Here is a 21021-nt window from a genome sequence, read left to right on the forward strand (position 1 = left end):
CGAAAACTGTAAATTGACTTTGATTATAGAATTTTTAAGAATAATTGTTCTTATCAACATTCGATTATGTAAATTGCATTTCTACAATAACATTTGTTCTAACATTCGAATTTGAATATAAACACATTCCACCTATCCCTAGTATTAAGTACAAGGTATGTACTGGAAATATTATCTTATAATACAAACACTAGAAGTTTTAGGAATATCGCAAGTGGTACTTCTAGATTCAACTGTTAAATCTAAAAAAGCCAAAAGCATTATCCCTATGGTAAGAGAACTAGCAGAAGATTACATTAATGGACAATTAGAAAAGATACAAGCTAATACTTTGGAATGACCTTGGATGACTTACATTTACACAATATTAGAAGCAAATGCCAAAAGGAATAGACATATGCTATTCTGCATTTGCATCTTGCTACTATGCCAACATTCAAGAAACAAGAAAGTAACCTGCTAAAAAAATAAAGCAGACCATTGACCATATTCTGGTTTTACTAGGTTAGATATCAAGAATACCCTATCATTTACCCAAACACAAGACAACTAAAATAAAAGGGCTTCTTTTCAATTGGAAAATAATTACTCTTGAGCCTGGAGGAGTATGGAGTCGGGTGTGTAGTGGAAAAGCTCCGTGCAGTGTAACAATCATAGGAGGCTTTGCAGGCTGCTTGATTAGCGGATTACCTTGCAACCAGATCCCAGAGATGCTCTGAACCTCAGAGCGACTAGCAAAAGCGGTCTCTTTCTGAATTGCAGCATAGACCTGCAGAAAAGCTGGAAGTGCCGACGCAATTTTAACAAGCCATGTGGCGATATCGGACGGACAGCGGGGAGCCAAATAAATGAAAGAGGCTGAAGATATGCAGCGGATGGGAAATTAAATACTGTTAACAGACAGTAAGTACCTTATCTGTATGTACTGCAGCAAAAGGACACAAAGCGACTGCCTAATACAGGCTACAATAAAATGTATAGGCCATGCAGAAAAGGCCCTTATAACAGAGGGGCTTAGGTACACACAGCATTACATTTGTGGATAGCCTGTCAGCTTTAATACAGAAATTGTACTTGATGGCCAATATTTAAACAGGGCTTCTGTATAACATCCATATAGATTAGGTAAGCGTAAAAGACATTAGCTCCTTCTAAAAAGCATCAATATCTCTTTACTACAGCTCATAAGTGAGACATCTATTTGGGGGCTACAAAAGAGAATATATATATATATATATATATATATATATATATATATATGTCTTGAAGGACATGTGAGGCCTAAAGAAGCAGAGGGGATTATAAGAGAGGTATACCTTATCACAGCACAGAAACCTTAAAACCGCCAAATCACTGGCTGGACTAATCATATGATCTCAAAGATGGCGGCAAGGAAGCAGAACAAACAGCCACAAGTTGGAAAAGCACCCACAGCTAGCATTTTCTTCAAACCCTCTAAGGGAGATAAATCTGTTAATACCCAAAATACCTTGCGCGATGATGATGTTGACCATTTCATTACAAGACGACCTTACTCCTGTCACAAAGGCAGATCTTAAGAAGTTGGTCTCAAAGCAAAATATATCAGATAATTTTGATAAATTATGAGAGAAAATGGATGCAATGCAGCAAACCGTGACTAACAGCCTTGCGGACATTAAACAAGATATCCAAGAGCTAGGTACACGTGTATCCTCCTTGGAGAATAACGAAGATTCTGTCAGGGAGGAGGTTAACACAGTATCTCAGCAGGTTCTCTTACACCAACAAGAGATAGAACTTATTCAAGATAAAATGGAGGATCACGAAAACCGGAGCCACCGGTGTAACCGGTGTAACTGAAGGGTATACCTGAAGATATCACTGGAACTAATTTGGAGAACTATTTGATACAACTATTTCAAGCCATCACAGGAGTAGCAGAGGAAAACCTGCTCCAGATAGAGAGGGCACATAGAGCCTAAAAAGCAAGACCCAAATGAGAAGTTCCCTCAAGGGATGTTATAGTTCGTATGTTTAGATTTCGGGAAAAGGAAGCTGTCCTGGCGGCTTCCAGGAAAAACCCGACCTTCAAATTTCAGGGGATTCATTTTTCATTTTCAGGGATTATTCAATTTTATCAAGACCTTTGCTCTAGAACCTTACAGAAGAGAGGTGCACAAAGGCCCCACACAATGTTATTAAGGAAAAATCAAATCACTTATAGATGGGGTTTTCCTTTTGCACTACATATACTTCACAGTGGTATAACGTACACCTTAAGAGAAACACAAGATATTCCAGACATATATAATCACCAAGGCCTGGAAGCTCCCCAACTTCCCCCTGCTCAACTGGGAAAGGAGAAGGAGGGCTCTGCCAAATCACCTAGTGCAGAATTGGACAAAAATCTCCAAGAAAAAGCAGAAGACTTGAACCTCTTACTAAACTTTCATCAAGATGGAGGTCATCTGACAGATCCATGTCCTGGGACAATGAACTTCAGATAAGTATAACAGTTCTTATGTTTGTCCACATAGTGAAAAAGACTGGTATTCAGGCTTTTGGTACCTGCCTTCTTTCTGGCCTTAAACCCCCCCCCCCCCACACACATACACTAGAGGTGAGGTAAAATAAACTGAAGTTATAACCATTGAAGGGTCAAATAGTTTGATGCTTACCTTATATATAGCTGAAACTGACCGCTACATTTAGAGATAGATTCACTAATGCTCCATGGGACTGCCGAATGACTGAGATGAGGGATTAGGATGTTAATGTTGCCAGTGATGTTAATGTAATTTTCTTTGATCCACGTTACCTATGCCATATCTAATGTTTCAATATAAGATCTCTCACTGCACAAAAGTTTTTCTATTTGTTTAAAAGTTTTTTCTATGATGTTTTTACAAAATGGAAGGGCGTCTGACTCATATTTTACGTTTTTTCTTTGTAATCTCATGTTAAATTTGTTTTTTATTGTTTTATGTTATAGGTTCAACCCACACATCTAAAAATAGCCAGAGCCCTAAAAGAATACTGGCGACTGAACAAGGGTACAACTAATAGCACAATTAACATGTGGGCAGCTCATAAACCCTATCTTCGGGGATTATTAATTAAGGAGAAATCAATAGCTAATAAAAAAAGTAGAGTTACAGATAATCTTCAAAGCAAAATAAATATACTGGAGAAACAACACCAACATTCTTCATCTGCTGCAACATTTCAGTTACTTCAAACTAAAAGGAAAACTCTAGCTACAATTTTAGAACACTCGTCAGTTAAAGCTATCCAAATGCTAAAAGCCCACTACTACTTATATTCAAATAAACCAGACACATACCTTGCTCATAAACTTAGAGAAAGAATTAAAAAAAAATTCAATCCCGGTTTTAAAAAAATCAGATGGCACACACACCTCACATCCACAAGAAATAGCAGATACATTTGCAGATTATTATGCCTCCTTGTATGATGGTCGTTAGGTGGAGTGGTCCCCATATACACAAGAACTTCTTCAGCGGTTCCTGAAAAGAGCCAAACTAAATAAATTGGATCAACAGGTGAGGGAGGGATTGAATGCTGAAATTACTGAGCAGGAAATATTGCCGACAATAAAAGATTTGAAACCAGGTAAAGCAGCGGGACCAGATAGTTATCCTGGGGAGAACTATAAAATGTTTAAGGCTGAATTAGTCCCTTATCTGCAGACATTTTGTAAAGATGTCATGCAAGGCAAGCAGATACCAATGGATCTATTAAGGGCCAAAATAGTGGTAATTCCTAAAGCGGGTAAGAATCTTGAGAGGTGCTAAAGTTATAGACCGATCTCACTGATCAATCAGGGCATTAAAATTTTAACCAAGGTCCTGGCTAACAGAATGAAGACAATCGTCCCGCAGCTAGTCCACACTGACCAAGTGGGTTTTGTGACAGAAAGGGTGGCTCCAGATAATGTAAGAAGAACTTTAGCTTTGGTGTATTATCTAGTGGGCACTGAGACGCCTTCTCTGCTCCTTTCCCTGTATGCGGAGAAGGCGTTTGACAGGGTAGACTGGACATATATGGAAAACGTCTGAACTGAAATGGGCTTTAATGGAGATTTTATGAGAGTTATGAATGGAATCTACTCCACCCCATTGGCTGTCATCAGGGTGGCAGGCTTCCAATCGAGAACCATTAATATCCTTAACGGTACGCGACAGGGCTGTTCTCTGTCACCAATTTTGTTTGCTCTTTGCATTGAACCATTTGTGGCAAGCATTAGAAACACCCCAGAAATAACAGGGGTTAAACTGAAAGACTTAGAACATAAACTCTCGCTCTTTGCGGATGATGTTTTATTAACTTTGACTAAGCCTTTGGTGTCCCTCCCAAATTTATACCAAATTTTGCATGACTTTTCCTTGATTTTGGGTCATAAGATCAATTTAGATAAATGCAAAGCCTTACCCTTAGTATTGCCACAACATACCAGGAAATTAATTGAAACTAACTTTGATTTGACTTGGGCCAAAAAAGCCATTACCTATCTTGGGGTCAAAATAGCTGAAACCTATACGAAATAGCTGAAACCTATATGACCTCAACTATGTCCCTTTAATTAAAGCAATTGATAAGGGTCTGAAAAAATGGAGAACATATCGATTTTATATCTTTTCAGAGCTTTGTCAGTTGCAGTTTCTAAGTCAGAACTGTTTAAGGTGCAATCAATTATAAATAACTATTTGAGAGTTGATAGAAAGGCGCGAATAGCTTCACATACTTTAACACTGCATAGGCAGATGGGAGGGGTGGGTTTCCCAAACTTGAATTACTACTATCAAGCAGCTAGAATATCACAGGCATCCTTATTAAGTAAAAATAATAAAAACATCCCCTGGACTAGAATAGAAGCTGACTTGGGTGGATATTAAAACCCGGCAAATATATTATGGGACACTACACATAAAAAAGTTATTATAGTTCAATTTTCACTACCAAAACTGTTAGGTTATGGAAATCCCTAATGGGATCTCTGGCACTAATCCCCTCGAGATCACAAACTATTCCTCTGAAGTTCCTCCTGCACCCAGATTCACATCAGCAACTAGGGAAATGGTTCAATAAGGGACTATATAGAGTGGTGAATTTTTTAGACGGAGGAAGGATTCAATCTTACACTCAGATACTAGACAGAAATCAACCATTGAAACTGCAATGGTTTTTATATCTCCAGATTTCCTCAGCTATATATAAATACTGTTCCCCTTGGCCATTACAAACATATACTACACTAGAACCCATATGTACTACTTCCACGAAACAAAAAAAAGATGATCTCCATTATATATTTAGCCTTACAGGAAGCGAAGTCCATTGATAACTCATCGCTTATACATAAATTGACAAGAGATACTGGACTAGAATTAGCAAAAAAAGAATGGATTCAAATTTTATATGACTCAAGTAGAGGGTTTACAGGAGCTGATTTAAAGGAGAATTGTATCAAAACAGTTTTCAGATAGTACCTCACACCGGCGAGAACCTCTCATTTTACCAGGAAGTGTACAAGACAATGTTATAGAGGTTGCGGACAAACAGGAACCTATCTACACATGTGGTGGGATTGTCCTAAGGTTAAAGGGACAGTTAACACCAGAAATGTTGTTGTTTAAAACGATAGATAATCCCTTTATTACCCATTCCCCAGTTATGCATAACCAACACAGTTATAATAATACACTTTTTACCGCTGTAATTACCTTGTATCTAAACCTCTGCAGACTGCCCCCTCATTTCACTTCATTTGAAAGACTTGCATTTTGGCCAATCAGTGCTCACTCCTCGGTAAATTCACGTGCATGAACTCAATGTTATCTATATGAAACACATGAACTAATGCCCTCCAGTGGTGAAAAACTGTCAAAATGCTTTCAGATTAGAGGCGGCCTTCAAGGTCTAATAAATTAGCATATGAACCTCCTAGGTTTAGCTTTCAACTAAGAATACCAAGAGAACAAAGCAAAATTGGTGAAGTAAACTGGAAAGTTGTTTAAAATTGCACGCCCTATTTGAATCATGAAAGTTTTTTTGGGACTTGACTGTCCCTTTAAGGTGGTTTGAGATAAGTTACAGAAACTATTAGGTCAGATTCTACAAGAACCTGTCTACCTGAATGTAGTTCAAGCTCTTCTAAACCACAAGCTTACTCCTTTTGGTGTGGCAATTAACACATTTATCAAAACTCTTTGCACAGCAACTAGAATTTGTATTGCCAGACATTGGAAGGAGGGGGTTCCAGAGTGGCAGGAAGTTTTAGACAAAATTAAATATATATATAGTATGTCAGAAATATCAGCCACAATTAAGGGGACCAGTGAGCAGTTCACTAATATATGGTTCTATTGGATTATGCAGCAGGAGGAGAGAAATACACATTAGAATCGGAATTACATCACAGTACATTTCGGACAAGACCTATACATTTTAGTTTTAGGAGTCTTGAGATACATTATACCCCAAACACACCTAGAAAAGGAGGTATTTAGCTTTAATTCGACTCCAATGTAGATTAACAAAAATTATTTGTTTTAAAAGTTTGTTTTTACTGTAACATTAAAATCACAGAGGTAAATTTCTACAATAGGAGGGGATGAAGGGTAAAGTGACTTCTAATGGTATCTGTGCTAGGGGGACCTTATCCCCAAGGATGGTGACTGTTCAAAGGGAGGGAGGAGGAGTTATAAATATGCATCCACCTTAAATGGAGAAGGAAAATTAAGTACCAAAAAAAGGACAATGACTCAACAGATGAACCATACACTTGTTATGGTAAAGGGAAGCAGTAGCTGCAACAACTCTTTTCATATAAAAGCCTCTTTATTGGATTGAAAACAAAAGCATTCCGATACAGCAGTTGAGGCAAAAACACAAAGATAGACTAACAGACATGCAGTGTAGGAGACAGTGGCGTGTGTCTGACACGTTTACTCATAGACAGCATTGTAGTTCTAGATAAAGAGTACTATTTCCTTGAAGCCTACAAACAACTCTCTGATTCCAAAGTCTACCAAAAGCTAACAGGAAATCCCATCATACAATACAGAGAAGATCTTAAAAAACTAATTAAAGAAGGGATACATTTGGGAGTTTTCAGGGAGTCCGATTTTGATACATTAGTACCCCAAAACACACTTATGCCCATCTTCTACCATTTCCCCAAGGTCCACAAGGACCTCACACACCCTCCGGGTAGACCTATTGTCTCTGGTGTGGGGTCCTTATTTGAGCCCTTGGGGGCATGGTTGGATAGCATCCTACAAGCTTTGGCCACTAAACAGTCATACCTCAAAGATAGTACACATCTATTACATACTCTTCAATCTATAGTTTGGGAACCTAACTATACCTGGTTAATTGTTGATATAACATTGCTCTATACCTCTATACCACAACGCCTTGGAATTGAAGCTGTGGAATTCTTCTTGGAAAGAGAACTCAGCTTGGAGTTTCACACCAAGAAGTATATAGGTGATGTCCTCAGGTTTGTGTTATCGCATAATTACTTTATGTTTGAGAACAATTTTTATAGACAAACCTGTGTGACGGCCATGGGGGCAAAATTCGCCCCGGCTTTTGCAAACCTATATGTTTCTTGGTGGGAACTAACTTACATCTATAGTGTCTCAAATCCATGGTTAGAGGATATTTTGTTATTTGTCAGATACATAGATGATCTTTTGATCATCTCAAAAAAACAAATAAATGATGCAGAATTTAAAGAATTTATACAGTTTCTAGACAATAACTAAATGAATCTAAGATTCACATGAGTGTTTGGTCCATTGGAAGTTAACTACTTGGATCTAACTTTACAAATCAGTGATAAAATCATTTCAAAAACTTACCGAAAGCCTACGGCAGGCAATACGATATTGCACACTGCCTCACAACATCCTACTCACCTCATTAAAGCTGTCCCTAGGAAGCAGTTTATAAGGCTAGAATGAAATACACAATCATTAGAGGTATATGAAACTCAATCTATGACCTCAAGAATAGACTGCTGGCTAGGGGGTTCAACGAACAACAATTAGAAAAATGCAGGAATTATATTAAACAATATACCAATATAAATTATAAAGAACACCCCACTAGGCAACAGTCTTTTAATGAGTCCATAGTTTTCACCACTGAATATAATAGTCAATACACTCAAATAGCTAAAATTCTAAAGAGACATCTCCATATACTTGAGGGAGATTCTGTTCTTGCACCCCTAATTAACAATTGTAAATTTGTCCCAAAAAACCCCAAAACACTAGCTAGGAGCTGTTCCGATCAGCCAATAGAATGCAAGCTCAATCTGATTGGCTGATTGGATCAGCCAATCGGATTGAACTTGATTCTGATTGGCTGATTCCATCAGCCAATCAGAATATTCCTACCTTAATTCCGATTGGCTGATAGAATCCTATCAGCCAATCGGAATTCGAGGGACGCCATCTTGGATGAATTCATTTAAAGGAACCGTCATTTGTCGTTCAGTTGTCAGCCAGGATGAATGTTCCATGGTGGAGGTCTTCAGGATGCTGCCGCTTCGCTCCGGATGGATGCCGCTTGGATGAAGACTTCAATCGGATGGAAGACCTCTTCTGCCCCGCTTGGATGAAGACTTCAGCCGGATCATGGACCTCTTCAGCCCCCCGCTTGGGCTTGGATCAGGACATCGGAGGAGCTCTTCTGGACGGATCGGTGTGATACCCGGTGAGGTGAAGACAAGGTAGGATGATCTTCAGGGGCTTAGTGTTAGGTTTATTTAAGGGGGGTTTGGGTTAGATTAGGGGTATGTGGGTGGTGGGTTGTAATGTTGGGGGGCATGGGTATTGTATGTTTTTTTTTACAGGCAAAAGAGCTGTATTTCTTGGGGCATGCCCCGCAAAGGGCCCTGTTCAGGGCTGGTAAGGTAAAAGAGCTTTGAACTTTAGTAATTTAGAATAGGGTAGGGCATTTTTTTTATTTTGGGGGGCTTTGTTATTTTATTAGGGGGCTTAGAGTAGGTGTAATTAGTTTAAAATTGTTGTAATATTTTTCTTATGTTTGTAAATATTTTTTTATTTTTTGTAACTTAGTTCTTTTTTATTTTTTGTACTTTAGCTAGTTTATTTAATTGTATTTATTTGTAGCAATTGTATTTAATTAATTTATTGATAGTGTAGTGTTAGGTTAATTGTAGGTAATTGTAGGTAGTTTATTTAATTAATTTATTGATAGTCTAGTGTTAGGTTTAATTGTAACTTAGGTTAGGATTTCTTTTACAGGTAAATTTGTAATTATTTTAACTATTTTAGCTATTAAATAGTTCTTAACTATTTAATAGCTATTGTACCTGGTTAAAATAAATACAAAGTTACCTGTAAAATAAATATAAATCCTAAAATAGCTATAATATAATTATAATTTATATTGTAGCTATATTAGGATTTATTTTACAGGTAAGTATTTAGCTTTAAATAGGAATAATTTATTTAATAAGAGTTAATTAATTTCGTTAGATTTAAATTATATTTAACTTAGGGGGGTGTTAGTGTTAGGGTTAGACTTAGCTTTAGGGGTTAATACATTTATTAGAATAGCGGTGAGCTCCGGTCGGCAGATTAGGGGTTAATAATTGAAGTTAGGTGTCGGCGATGTTAGGGAGGGCAGATTAGGGGTTAATACTATTTATTATAGGGTTAGTGAGGCGGATTAGGGGTTAATAACTTTATTATAGTAGCGCTCAGGTCCGCTCGGCAGATTAGGGGTTAATAAGTGTAGGCAGGTGGAGGCGACGTTGAGGGGGGCAGATTAGGGGTTAATAAATATAATATAGGGGTCGGCGGTGTTAGGGGCAGCAGATTAGGGGTACATAAGGATAACGTAGGTGGCGGCACTTTGCGGTTGGCAGATTAGGGGTTAATAAGTGTAGGTAGGTGGAGGCGACGTTGTGGGGGGCAGGTTAGGGGTTAATAAATATAATACAGGGGTCGGCGGTGTTAGGGGCAGCAGATTAGGGGTACATAAGTATAACGTAGGTGGCGGTCGGCAGATTAGGGGTTAAAAAAAATTATTTGAGTGTCGGCGATGTGGGGGGACCTCGGTTTAGGGGTACATAGGTAGTTTATGGGTGTTAGTGTACTTTAGAGTACAGTAGTTAAGAGCTTTATAAACCGGCTTTAGCCCAGAAAGCTCTTAACTACTGACTTTTTTTCCTGCGGCTGGAGTTTTGTCGTTAGATGTCTAACGCTCACTTCAGAAACGACTCTAAATACCGGAGTTAGAAAGATCCCATTGAAAAGATAGGATACGCAATTGACGTAAGGGGATCTGCGGTATGGAAAAGTCGCGGATGAAAAGTGAGCGTTAGACCCTATTTTGAGTGACTCCAAATACCGTCGGTAGCCTAAAACCAGCGTTAGGAGCCTCTAACGCTGGTTTTCACGGCTAACGCCAAACTCCAAATCTAGGTCTAAGATAGCTACAATGTAATTAATAATTACATTGTAGCTATTGTAGGATTTATATTTATTTTACAGGTAACTTTGTATTTATTTTAGCTAGTTAGAATAGTTAATAAATAGTTTTTAACTATTTAATAACTACCTAGCTAAAAGAAATACAAAATTACGTGTAAAATAAATCCTAACCTAAGTTACAATTAAGCCTAACACTACACTATCATTAAATTAATTAAATAAATTACCTACAAATAACTACAATTAAATACAATTAAATAAACTAACTAAAGTACAAAAAATAAAAAAATTAAGTTACAAAAAATAAAAAAAATAAGTTACAAACATTTCACAAATATTACAACAATTTTAAGCTACTTAAACCTAATCTAAGCCCCTTGAAAAAATAACAAAGCCCCCCAAAATAAAAAAATGCCTTACCCTATTCTACATTAAAAAGTTATCAGCTCTATTACCTTACCAGCCCTTAAAAGGGCCTTTTGCGGGGCATGCCCCAAAGAAAACAGCTCTTTGACATGTACAAAAAAAAATACAACCCGCCCCCAACATTAAAAGCCACCACCCACATACCCCTAATCTAACCCAAACCCCCTTAAATAAACCTAACACTACCCCCCTGAAGATCATCTTACCTTTAGCCTTCTTCAGCCAGCCGACCACCGATGGAACAGAAGAGGAGATCCGCAGCGGCCGAAGTCTTCATCCAAGGGGTGCTGAAGAAGTCTTCCATCTGACTGAAGTCATCATCCAAGGGGCGCTGAAGAAGTCTTCCATCCGACTGAAGTCATCATCCAAGGGGCGCTGTAGAAGTCTTCCATCCGATTGAAGTCATCATCCAGGCGGCGTCTTCAATCTTCATCCATCCGGAGCGGAGCCATCTTCAGACGAGCCGACGCGGAGCCATCCTCTTCTACCGACGGACTAATGACGAATGACGGTTCCTTTAAGTGACGTCATCCAAGATGGCGTCCCTCGAATTCCGATTGTCTGATAGGATTCTATCAGCCAATCGGAATTAAGGTAGGAAAAATCTGATTGGCTGATTTAATCAGCCAATCAGATTGAAGTTCAATTGGATTGGCTGATCCAATCAGCCAATCAGATTGAGCTCACATTCTATTGGCTGTTCCGATCAGTGGTGTAGGGGGGGGACAGGATAGGGGTTAATAAATTTATTATAGTGGTGGCAAGGTCAGGGAGCGGCAGTTTAGGGGTTAATCAGTTTATTATAGTGATGGTGGGCTCCGGGAGCGGCGGTTTAGGGGGTAATAACTTTATTTAGTTGCGGCGGTGTAGGGGGGGGACAGATTAGGGGTGTTTAGACTCGGGGTACATGTTAGGGTGTTAGGTGCAGACAGCTACCATAGGAATCAATAGGATGTCGGGCAGCAGCGAACATGAACTTTCGCTTTGGTCAGACTCCCATTGATTCCTATGGGATCCGCCGTCTCCAGGGCGGCGGATTGAAAACCAGGTACGCTGGGCCGGAAAAGTGCCGAGCCTACCTGCTAGTTTTTTGATAACTAGCAAAAGTAGTCAGATTGTGCCGAACTCGTGTGCGGAACATCTGGAGTGACGTAAGAATCGATCTGTGTCGGACTGAGTCCGGCAGATCGAAACTTACGTCACAAAATTCTACTTTTGCCGGTGTAAAGGGCAAATCAGCCTCGCCACAAATACACTGCGGAATTCCAGCGTATTTGAGGTTGACGGCTTGATAACTAGGGGCCAATGTCACATGACATCAGACATTTTAGAGTATTTGCTAAATATATGTTACTTGGTACAAACAACTATTTTTTTAAAGCCTGTATAAGCTAGCATTTCTCTTAGGCTTTTTTCAATCTCATTAATGTTTTTAATGGTCACTTATAGAATGACTAGTTTTGGATTGCCATTTGTAATTATGAATTGTTTGCTCTCACAATGCCTTGTTATCAAATTCCCGATTTTGTTTTAATACTTTTTTGTATTTTATACATGTTGGGCGTTTTTGGCCACTACATATCAATTTGCTGCAGTATACATGATAATGATACTAGGAAATAATTATTATTTGCCTGTTTATCAATTTTAACTTCTAATGGTTACTATAGGATTAATTATATTGCACATTTTCGTATAAATAGCACCTTAGTTCATGTGTGTACTATGTCTATGAGTAAGCGCCTGTAGGGGGCGCGAAACGCGTCAGACACACGCCACTGTCTCCTACACTGCATGTCTGTTAGTCTATCTTTGTGTTTTTGCTTCAACAGCTGTATTGGAATGCTTTTGTTTTCAATCCAATAAAGAGGCTTTTATATGCAAAACAAAAATAAAATCTTGCTAACATTTGTTATGGTGCCTATTTAGATGATCACTGGGATATCTCATGCATTCCATGTTTAGATACCTCCATTCTCAACTACTTATGTCAAGGTTGGGTAGACGCCTAGCACGGAATGATAAAGATTCTATTGTATGTTGCTTTCTGTTACATGTTCTATTGTTACCATGTATTTTTTTCTTTTAATGACTCTTATATTAACTTTTGGGAAGAGGCTGAAGAGGAAGAACACAGAGTACCTTTACAGAGCTGACCTAGACTAGATAATACAAATGTATTTTGCACTAATACTGCTCCCTATTCAGAATAGTTGACGCTGGATTCACATATACATGGATTTCAACAACTTCTGGAAAAGATTCAAATTAACGAAGAGTCACATACAGGATGCCTGACTAAGAAAGCAATATATACAATATGGAACAACCAAAGAGTCGGAGAAATGTTTCAAATATTAAAAAGAACAGATACATGCACAAAGCCAAGATATCATGCTTTTCTTTATTCAACATATTACAGTCACTCCTTTCAGTTAAAGATAATCTTTGTAATATGACAATTAAAATCCTAATAGAGACAGGAACCCGTAATTAAAGAAAATATGTTGATAGTTATGGATATATTGTCTACTCATTTAATTCTGATCTAATGGTGATTTCTAGTTTGTAACAAAACAACACATTGGCCCATATTTATCAAGCTCCGTACGGAGCTTGAAGGGCCGTGTTTCTGGCGAGTCCTCAGACTCGCCAGAAACACAAGTTATGAAGCAGCGGTCACAAAGGTCGCTGCTCCATAACCCTGTCTGCCTGCTCTGAGCAGGTGGACAGACATCGCCGGAAATCAACCCGATTGAGTACGATTGGGTTGATTGACACCCCCCTGCTGGCGGCGGCATTGCACCAGCAGCTCTTGTGAGCTGCTGGTGTAATGCTGATGCTCGCCGTATTCAGCGAGGTCTGTCGGAACCTGATCCGCACTGTCGGATCAGGTCCGACAGACCTTGATAAATAGAGGCCATTGTATTAAAGGGACAGTCTACACCAGAATATTTATTGTTTTAAAAGATAGATAATCCCTTTATTACCTATTCCCCAGTTTTGCATAAGCAACACAGTTATAATAATATATTTTTAACCTCTGTAATTATCTTGTATCTAAGCCTCTGCAAACTGCCCCTTTATTTCAGTTCTTTTGACAGACTTGCCATCTAGCCAATCAGTGCCTGCTCCCAGATAACTTCACGTGCACGAGCACAGTGTTATCTATATGAAATACGTGAACTAACACCCTCTAGTGGTGAAAAACTGTTAAAATGCATTCTGAAAAGAGGTGGCCTTCAAGGTCTAAGAAATTAGCATATGAACCTCCTAGGTTAAGCTTTCAACTAAGAATACCAAGAGAACAAAGCAAAATTGGTGATAAAAGTAAATTGGAAAAAAAAATTAAATTACTTGCTCTATCTGAATCATGAAAGTTTATTTTGGCCTAGACTGTCCCTTTAAGCTAAATTAAAGCATAGTCCCTATTTCAGAAATGTCTCAGTAACAGAAAAAAATCATCATGCAGGTATAATTATCAGATGCATATGCTCACAAATGGAAGTAAAGCTATCATATACCAGCTAAATATGGTTCTTGTTCATTATTATTAATATACCTAATAATGCAACTATATGGGTTATTGATATTACATAAAATAATATTTGTTTATTTATATTGAAAATAAAAACAGACATTTTTCAAGGAGAGGGTAAAAATAAAAGTTATTATAATCTATCATTACAGAACACTTGTACAAAGCAGCATATCTAATTTGTAACATATCTGGTACATATAATAAAAAGAGGTGTAATATTATTAAAGTTATATAATAATTTTTAGGACACTAATCATGTCAGATTTGGTATTTCTAAATAATGATCTCAAACCTGTGCTCTTACTCAATTACTTGTCTGCTACAAATAGTGCAGATTAACACTAATTATTAAAATATTATAGAGATTTCTGAATAATTGAGTTTAGCAAATAATATGAAATTTCCAAATCAGGGATTTATAATGTAAAGGAATTATAATTTTTGTGGATCGCTAAATTACGTACTCCAGCAAACGGGCAAAATTCTACAATTATTTATTTTATAAAACAAACCTCACACTGCATTTTGGGGGCAATTGGGGGACATTTAGAAAATTAACCAGAGATCTGATCTCTGGTTAATTTTGGGAGCACTAATTGTTACTGAGAGCTGTAAACGGACAAATGTTGACGGGTGCGCAATAAATTAGTGCTCCAATTGTAATCTAGCCCTATATGGGAAATCCTAAGGAAAAACCCAGACTAACAATTTAAAAATCCCAAAACACAATTTAGCAAAAATTAATCTAAAAAATACAGTAGAGTGATTACCAGTCTCTCCTGTTGCTTTAAAAAAAAGGCACAAGAAGATAGCGCAGACAAGGGGTTAAGTAATGCAGCGATGGGCAGGAGATTGAAATATATATGTATATGCTTATATACATATATATTTATGTGTTTATATGTGTATATACGCATATTAACACATAATTATATATGTATTTAAGCATATACATATATATTTACAGAGAACACACAGTTCTCCATAGACCGCAATGTAAAACCACACCCGCCACTTTTAACCCCTAAAAACTGCTTTGTGCAGTTGTTTTTTCTAAAAAAAAGCTATATTTTTTTAAAAATAAAAAAACGATAAGATTTTTAAATTTGGGGCCAATCTGGTTAATTTTCTGAGCGCTAATTGCTACCGCGAGCGCTCCACTTGTAATCTATCCCTTAATGAATAAAAATTTCAGTTAATTAGGTAATAGTAAACAGTAGCAATAATTCTCAACAGAACACTGCACTTGATGATGATAATGGACAAATACTTATTTTGTCAGCTATAAGGAACTGAGGACACCCCATGCCCCCTTCATATCATCCAGGCAAATCTTGTAGAAGGCTGAAACAACCCCTGCAGTCTGGCCTTAGACAAAGTTACAATGTTCCACACGACTCTGAGGTCTGGATTAGGAGGAGTAAGCTGATGCTGCGTTAGAGGTAATACTGGGCATACATCCTGTGATTGAGTGTCAGGTAACCGTTGATGTTGAGCTGTGTAGACATTCTGCCATTCAGTTTGATTGGTGGTAAACTAGTTAATCTTTGAACATTATAACACACTAGAACCTGTGTAAGAACTCAGCCTATACTGATATTGAGCACGGACTGAGCATGGTATATGCTCAATTACCTTTTGTAGTGAACAGTGGATTATTTGGCATTTTGAACTGAGACTGCTAGGCTGTAGGCCCTGCCAATATGCTCATTGAACTTTACTACTCCATTTGGTTAATTTCACTGGAACTGTTCATTATCTGGATTGGAACATATTTTTTTGCTCAAGCTGCGCTTGCAGACATTTGTGGAAGAATAGTAAATGATATATCCAGAAATGTTTTATTCATTTATGTGATTTTACAAGAGATTTGTTGTTTATGTCAAGTTGTCACAATTGTCTATATTTATCAGATGTATTTCTATAATAAACTCTTTATCATGACAGCATGCAACCTAAACATTCTTTGAGGTGGTTACATGGCAACAGCCTCTCTTTCTTTTTGATTTTGTGTGACTTTATTATTTTAGTTGTCAGCATCAGGTTTTTTTATTCAAACTGTATCTGAAAATTATTTTGCTATTTTCTAAGTATTCACTTTAAAACACATCAATATTTCTGTTTATCATTAGACAGCAGAACACAGGCTCTTTAAACCCTGTGTTTTATAAGTGGCTCTGTGTTACAAGTGGCAGAGTTACCAACTTGAGTTAGAAACTGGAGTGAGAAAGTGCAGTCCCATTAACAGGTGATCCTTACCAACTATACACCTGCACAATGCTCTCCATGTCTTTTCTGCTCTTTCTGTCTGCCCTTCTCCTAAAAATCACTGCATGTCCCCATAACAGTAACCCCACAGTATCCATAGCTCACCCTTCCTTCTCTCCTCCCCTATGGTGTCCTCTCATGAACTACTGTGTCTTCTACAAGTCTCACTCTCACCTCACACTTACACACTGAAACATGACTTTCTTCTTCTGACACTGCTTTCATTGCTGCTCTCACGCAGGATGATCACCACTTTAGCGATTCCCATAGGCCAGGGGAGAGACATGGTGGCGGTGTTGTAATCTTACACTCCACTCTCTGCTGCTATCAGTACTTGCCTCTGCTTCCATATCTCTCCTTTTTCTCCTTTGAAGTCCACTGAATTCGCCTGTTCTCCTTCTCAGAGTGGCAGTTATTTATCGCTAGCCTGGGCCAACCTCCCAATTCCTTGACAACTTTGCCGTCTGCCTTCCTCACTTTCTGTCTACAAATATACCTGCTCTAATTCTAGGGGACTTTAATATCCCCATTGATAACCCATCTGCCCCTGCTGCCTCTAAACTTCTCTCACTCACAAACTCCTTCAGTCTCTCACAATCCACCCTTTTCCCTATTCACCGTGTTGGACACTTTAATCATCTGGTATTCTCCTACCTCTGCTCTATCTCTGATATCACCTGTTGCTCGTTTCCCATCTCAGACCACAATCTTAAAGTACAGGCTAAAACTACTTCTCCCCCTGGCCCCCACACCTTTAGAAATCTGAATGCTGTGGATCCTCTCCAGTTTTCTAACCTTATTCACCAACTCCTCCCCCTTACTTCCACGATATCCTGCTGTGACTTTGCTACAACCACTGTAACAATACTCTCTCTACTGTACTAGACACTCTTGCTCCTCCCCAACTACGCAAAACCCCACGTCATCAGTTACAGTCCTGGCACTCTCAGCAAATGAGCTACCTGCAAAAATGCTCCTGCACTGCTGAGCATGCCTGGAGGAAATCTCGCTCTGAACCTGATTTCATCCACTATAAGTTCATTCTTCATTCATACACCTCTGCCCTTCCCTTAGGCAAGCACACCTACTTCTCTTCTCTTATATCTACTCACTCCTCAAATACTAAATGACTCCTCCACTTTCAACTCTCTCCTCTACCTAGCTGCACCACCCCGTCATCTGCCTTTAGTGCTCAGACTACTTTTTAAACAAAACACATACCATCCAAAGCAACATCCCAACACAAGCCTGCAATCTTCCATCTCCACCCCCGGTCACCCCCTCTGCATCTTCCCCCCAGCCACTGAATGAAATGGGTTCCTTATTGTCTTCCTCACAACCTGCCCACTTTATCCTATCCCTTCACATCTAATATATTCTCTGTCTTGCACCCTAATTCCAGTTCTTACTCCCATATTCAATCTATCCCTTTCTATCAGTTTATTCCCATCTTCTTTCAAACATGCAAAGGTCACCCCCATACTCAAAAAACGATTCTCCTTCAAACTACTACTCCATATCACTGCTTTGTCAAGCGTTAAAACTCCTGGAAAAACTAGTTTTCAACCGCTTAACCTGCTTCCTGTACTCCAGCTCCTTGCTTGACCCTTGCAATCTGGCTTCCATCCCCAAAACTCAACTGAGACTGTCCTCTCCAAGGTTACTAAAGATCTTCTTTCTGCTAAAAACAACAGCCACTACTCTATACTCATCTTACTTGACCTCTCTGCTGCCTTTGACACAGCTAACCATACCCTTCTTCTACAGAATCTCAGCTTTTTTGTTCTCTGTGACACTGCCCGCTCTTGAATCCACTTTTATCTCTCTAAAAGGTCATTTTCTGTCTCATTTGCTGTTGAAGCCTACTCTGTATTGCCTCTGTCTGTTGGAGTACTTCAAGGCTCTGTCCTGGGCTTTCTACACTATTTATACTTCTTCACTAAGTAAATTTATCAACAGCTATGGCTTCAAATATCACCTCTATGCTGATGACACTCAGATATACCTTTCCACCCCTGCTCTCTCTCCTTCTGTCCTTTCTCACGTCAGCACAGCAACTGCTTATCTGGCATTTTTTCCTGGATGGCCTCTTACCACCTAAAAATGAACATGTCCAAGACTGAACTTCTTCTAATCCCCCCTCCAACTCTACTCCAGTTTCTACCTTTTCTATCACTGTTGGAGGCACCACTTTCTCCCCCATCACCCCAAATCTGCTGTCTCTGAGTTACATTTGACTCAAATCTGTCTTTCATACCCCACATCCAATTGCTCTCTTCATCCTGCCCCAACCATCTATGCAGTATTTCCAAAATTCATCTGTTTCTGAGTGCTGAAACCACTGAGAAGAAGCTAATTCACTCCCTTGTAATTTCTACTGTAATAACCTACAAACTGGCCTTTCTCTCTTCTGCCTCTCCCCCCTTCAATCCATCCTAAATGCTTCTGTCAGGCTAATCCACATTTCCTGACTTTCTGAACATCCCAGAATACGTATAGATACATGAAAGAATCAACCTGTAGATTTTAAGCTTTTCAGAGAAGGCCCTTCTCCATTTTAATTTGGTTTCTTTAATCTGGTACATTTTACAGTTTCTCTTTTCTACCATGAATCAGTATCATTATGTATGTACCCTTACTCATGCATCCATCTCTGCGGAATCTGTTGGCGCTCTACAAATAAACAAAAATAATAATCTCTATGTAATTTTTAAACGCTGTGCAAATTAACAATATGATGGCAATAATAATAAGTATTTTTTTTTCTATAAATTTCTGAGAAAAAAAAATCCGTCCATTAATAGTATTCTATAAAATGGAAAAAAGTAATAAAAAAAAATGAATAGCAGCATTCATATATATATTGTAGGGTGGTTACCTACCACAACAAATCTTAATTTTAATCAAAATTGTTATAAAATGTAAAATTAATGTCATATTTCCTAATGCAAAAGAATTGTAGAATTTTTACCCATTAAAAAAAATAATCATTCAGCACAAGTTTTTGAACGCTGCATGCTGAATCCAGATGTACCCCTGTCATGTACTAAAAATGACCTTGTGGTAACATTTGCAGTGGATGGAAACAAATACATATTATTAACTATAACACTTGTGTAGCTGGCGTATAAAAAAAACTGTTTTACTTGAGATTTGAAACAAAACAAATTATTTTTTATTTTAAAACTAAAGACAAACTATAACAGCAGAGAAATAACTGTTATCATGGTCTGTTTCATTTAGAACAAGTTTTAAAAGCAATAACATTTTACTTTTATCAAAGTATTACTATATTTGGAAGAATGTAACTTACAGAATTTCAAAAGCGTCTTGATTTTGACAAATATTCTTTTTCACACCTCTGCAGATATAAATCTTTATTTAAAAAAATGGTATGTCTCCACTTGGGAATATTATAGAGATTCTAGATATATTCAAATAACTAATTGTTTGGAAAAAAATGTTAACAATAGGTGGTTATCAAATAAATATAAAATATATATTGCTAATACATCTGGGGATATTAAACATAAGAGGTAATTGTGATAAAATAGTTGGAGAATACTAAAAAAAAAATATGTTAGCAATATGGATAAAATATATTTAAAATTATATTCCTTGCAAGTTAAAATTGCTGCTATTAATTGGAATCTTGACAGGACCACTTATCTACAGATTCTGACACTATAGGGCCGATTTATCAAGCCTCCAGACTCGCCGGAAACAGACTGCTGTTCCATAACTTTTCCCCCTGCTCTGAGGCTGTGGACAGAAATCAACCCAATCGAATACGATTGGGTTGATTGACACCCCCTGCTAGCGGCCGATTCGCCGCAAATCTGCAGGAGCGGCATTGCACCAGCAGTTCACAAGAACTGATGTTGCAATGATAAATGCGGACAGCGTATACTGTTTGCATTTATCGATGTGCAGCAGACATGATATGCTACATTGTATCTTGCACTATGATAAATCTACCCCTTAACCTTCAGGGTGATCATCATCTTTAGAGAACAGGTTCTCTTCTTCAACTTAACTCTGGTAGAATGACTGGTTATAAAATTGTATTGCTTGGAAGAACCATTACTGCAACCTTTTCTGGGGCATGTTAAAGCACTCCTTCAGAGTATCCTTCAGAGTATCCTTCAGAGTATCCTTCAGAGTATCCTTCAGAGTACCAAGCAATGCAGCCTGCTTTTTAGGATTCAAAATGTTTTTCTATAATGCTCTTGGGGCTCCAGCGGGTATCATTGTATTGCACCTCTGTCTGTGTCCTCAGATTGTTGATGGGTGTGAGCAACCAGGGGT

This window comes from Bombina bombina, chromosome 5 (genome assembly GCF_027579735.1).
Source record: "Bombina bombina isolate aBomBom1 chromosome 5, aBomBom1.pri, whole genome shotgun sequence".
Classification (NCBI taxonomy): domain Eukaryota; kingdom Metazoa; phylum Chordata; class Amphibia; order Anura; family Bombinatoridae; genus Bombina; species Bombina bombina.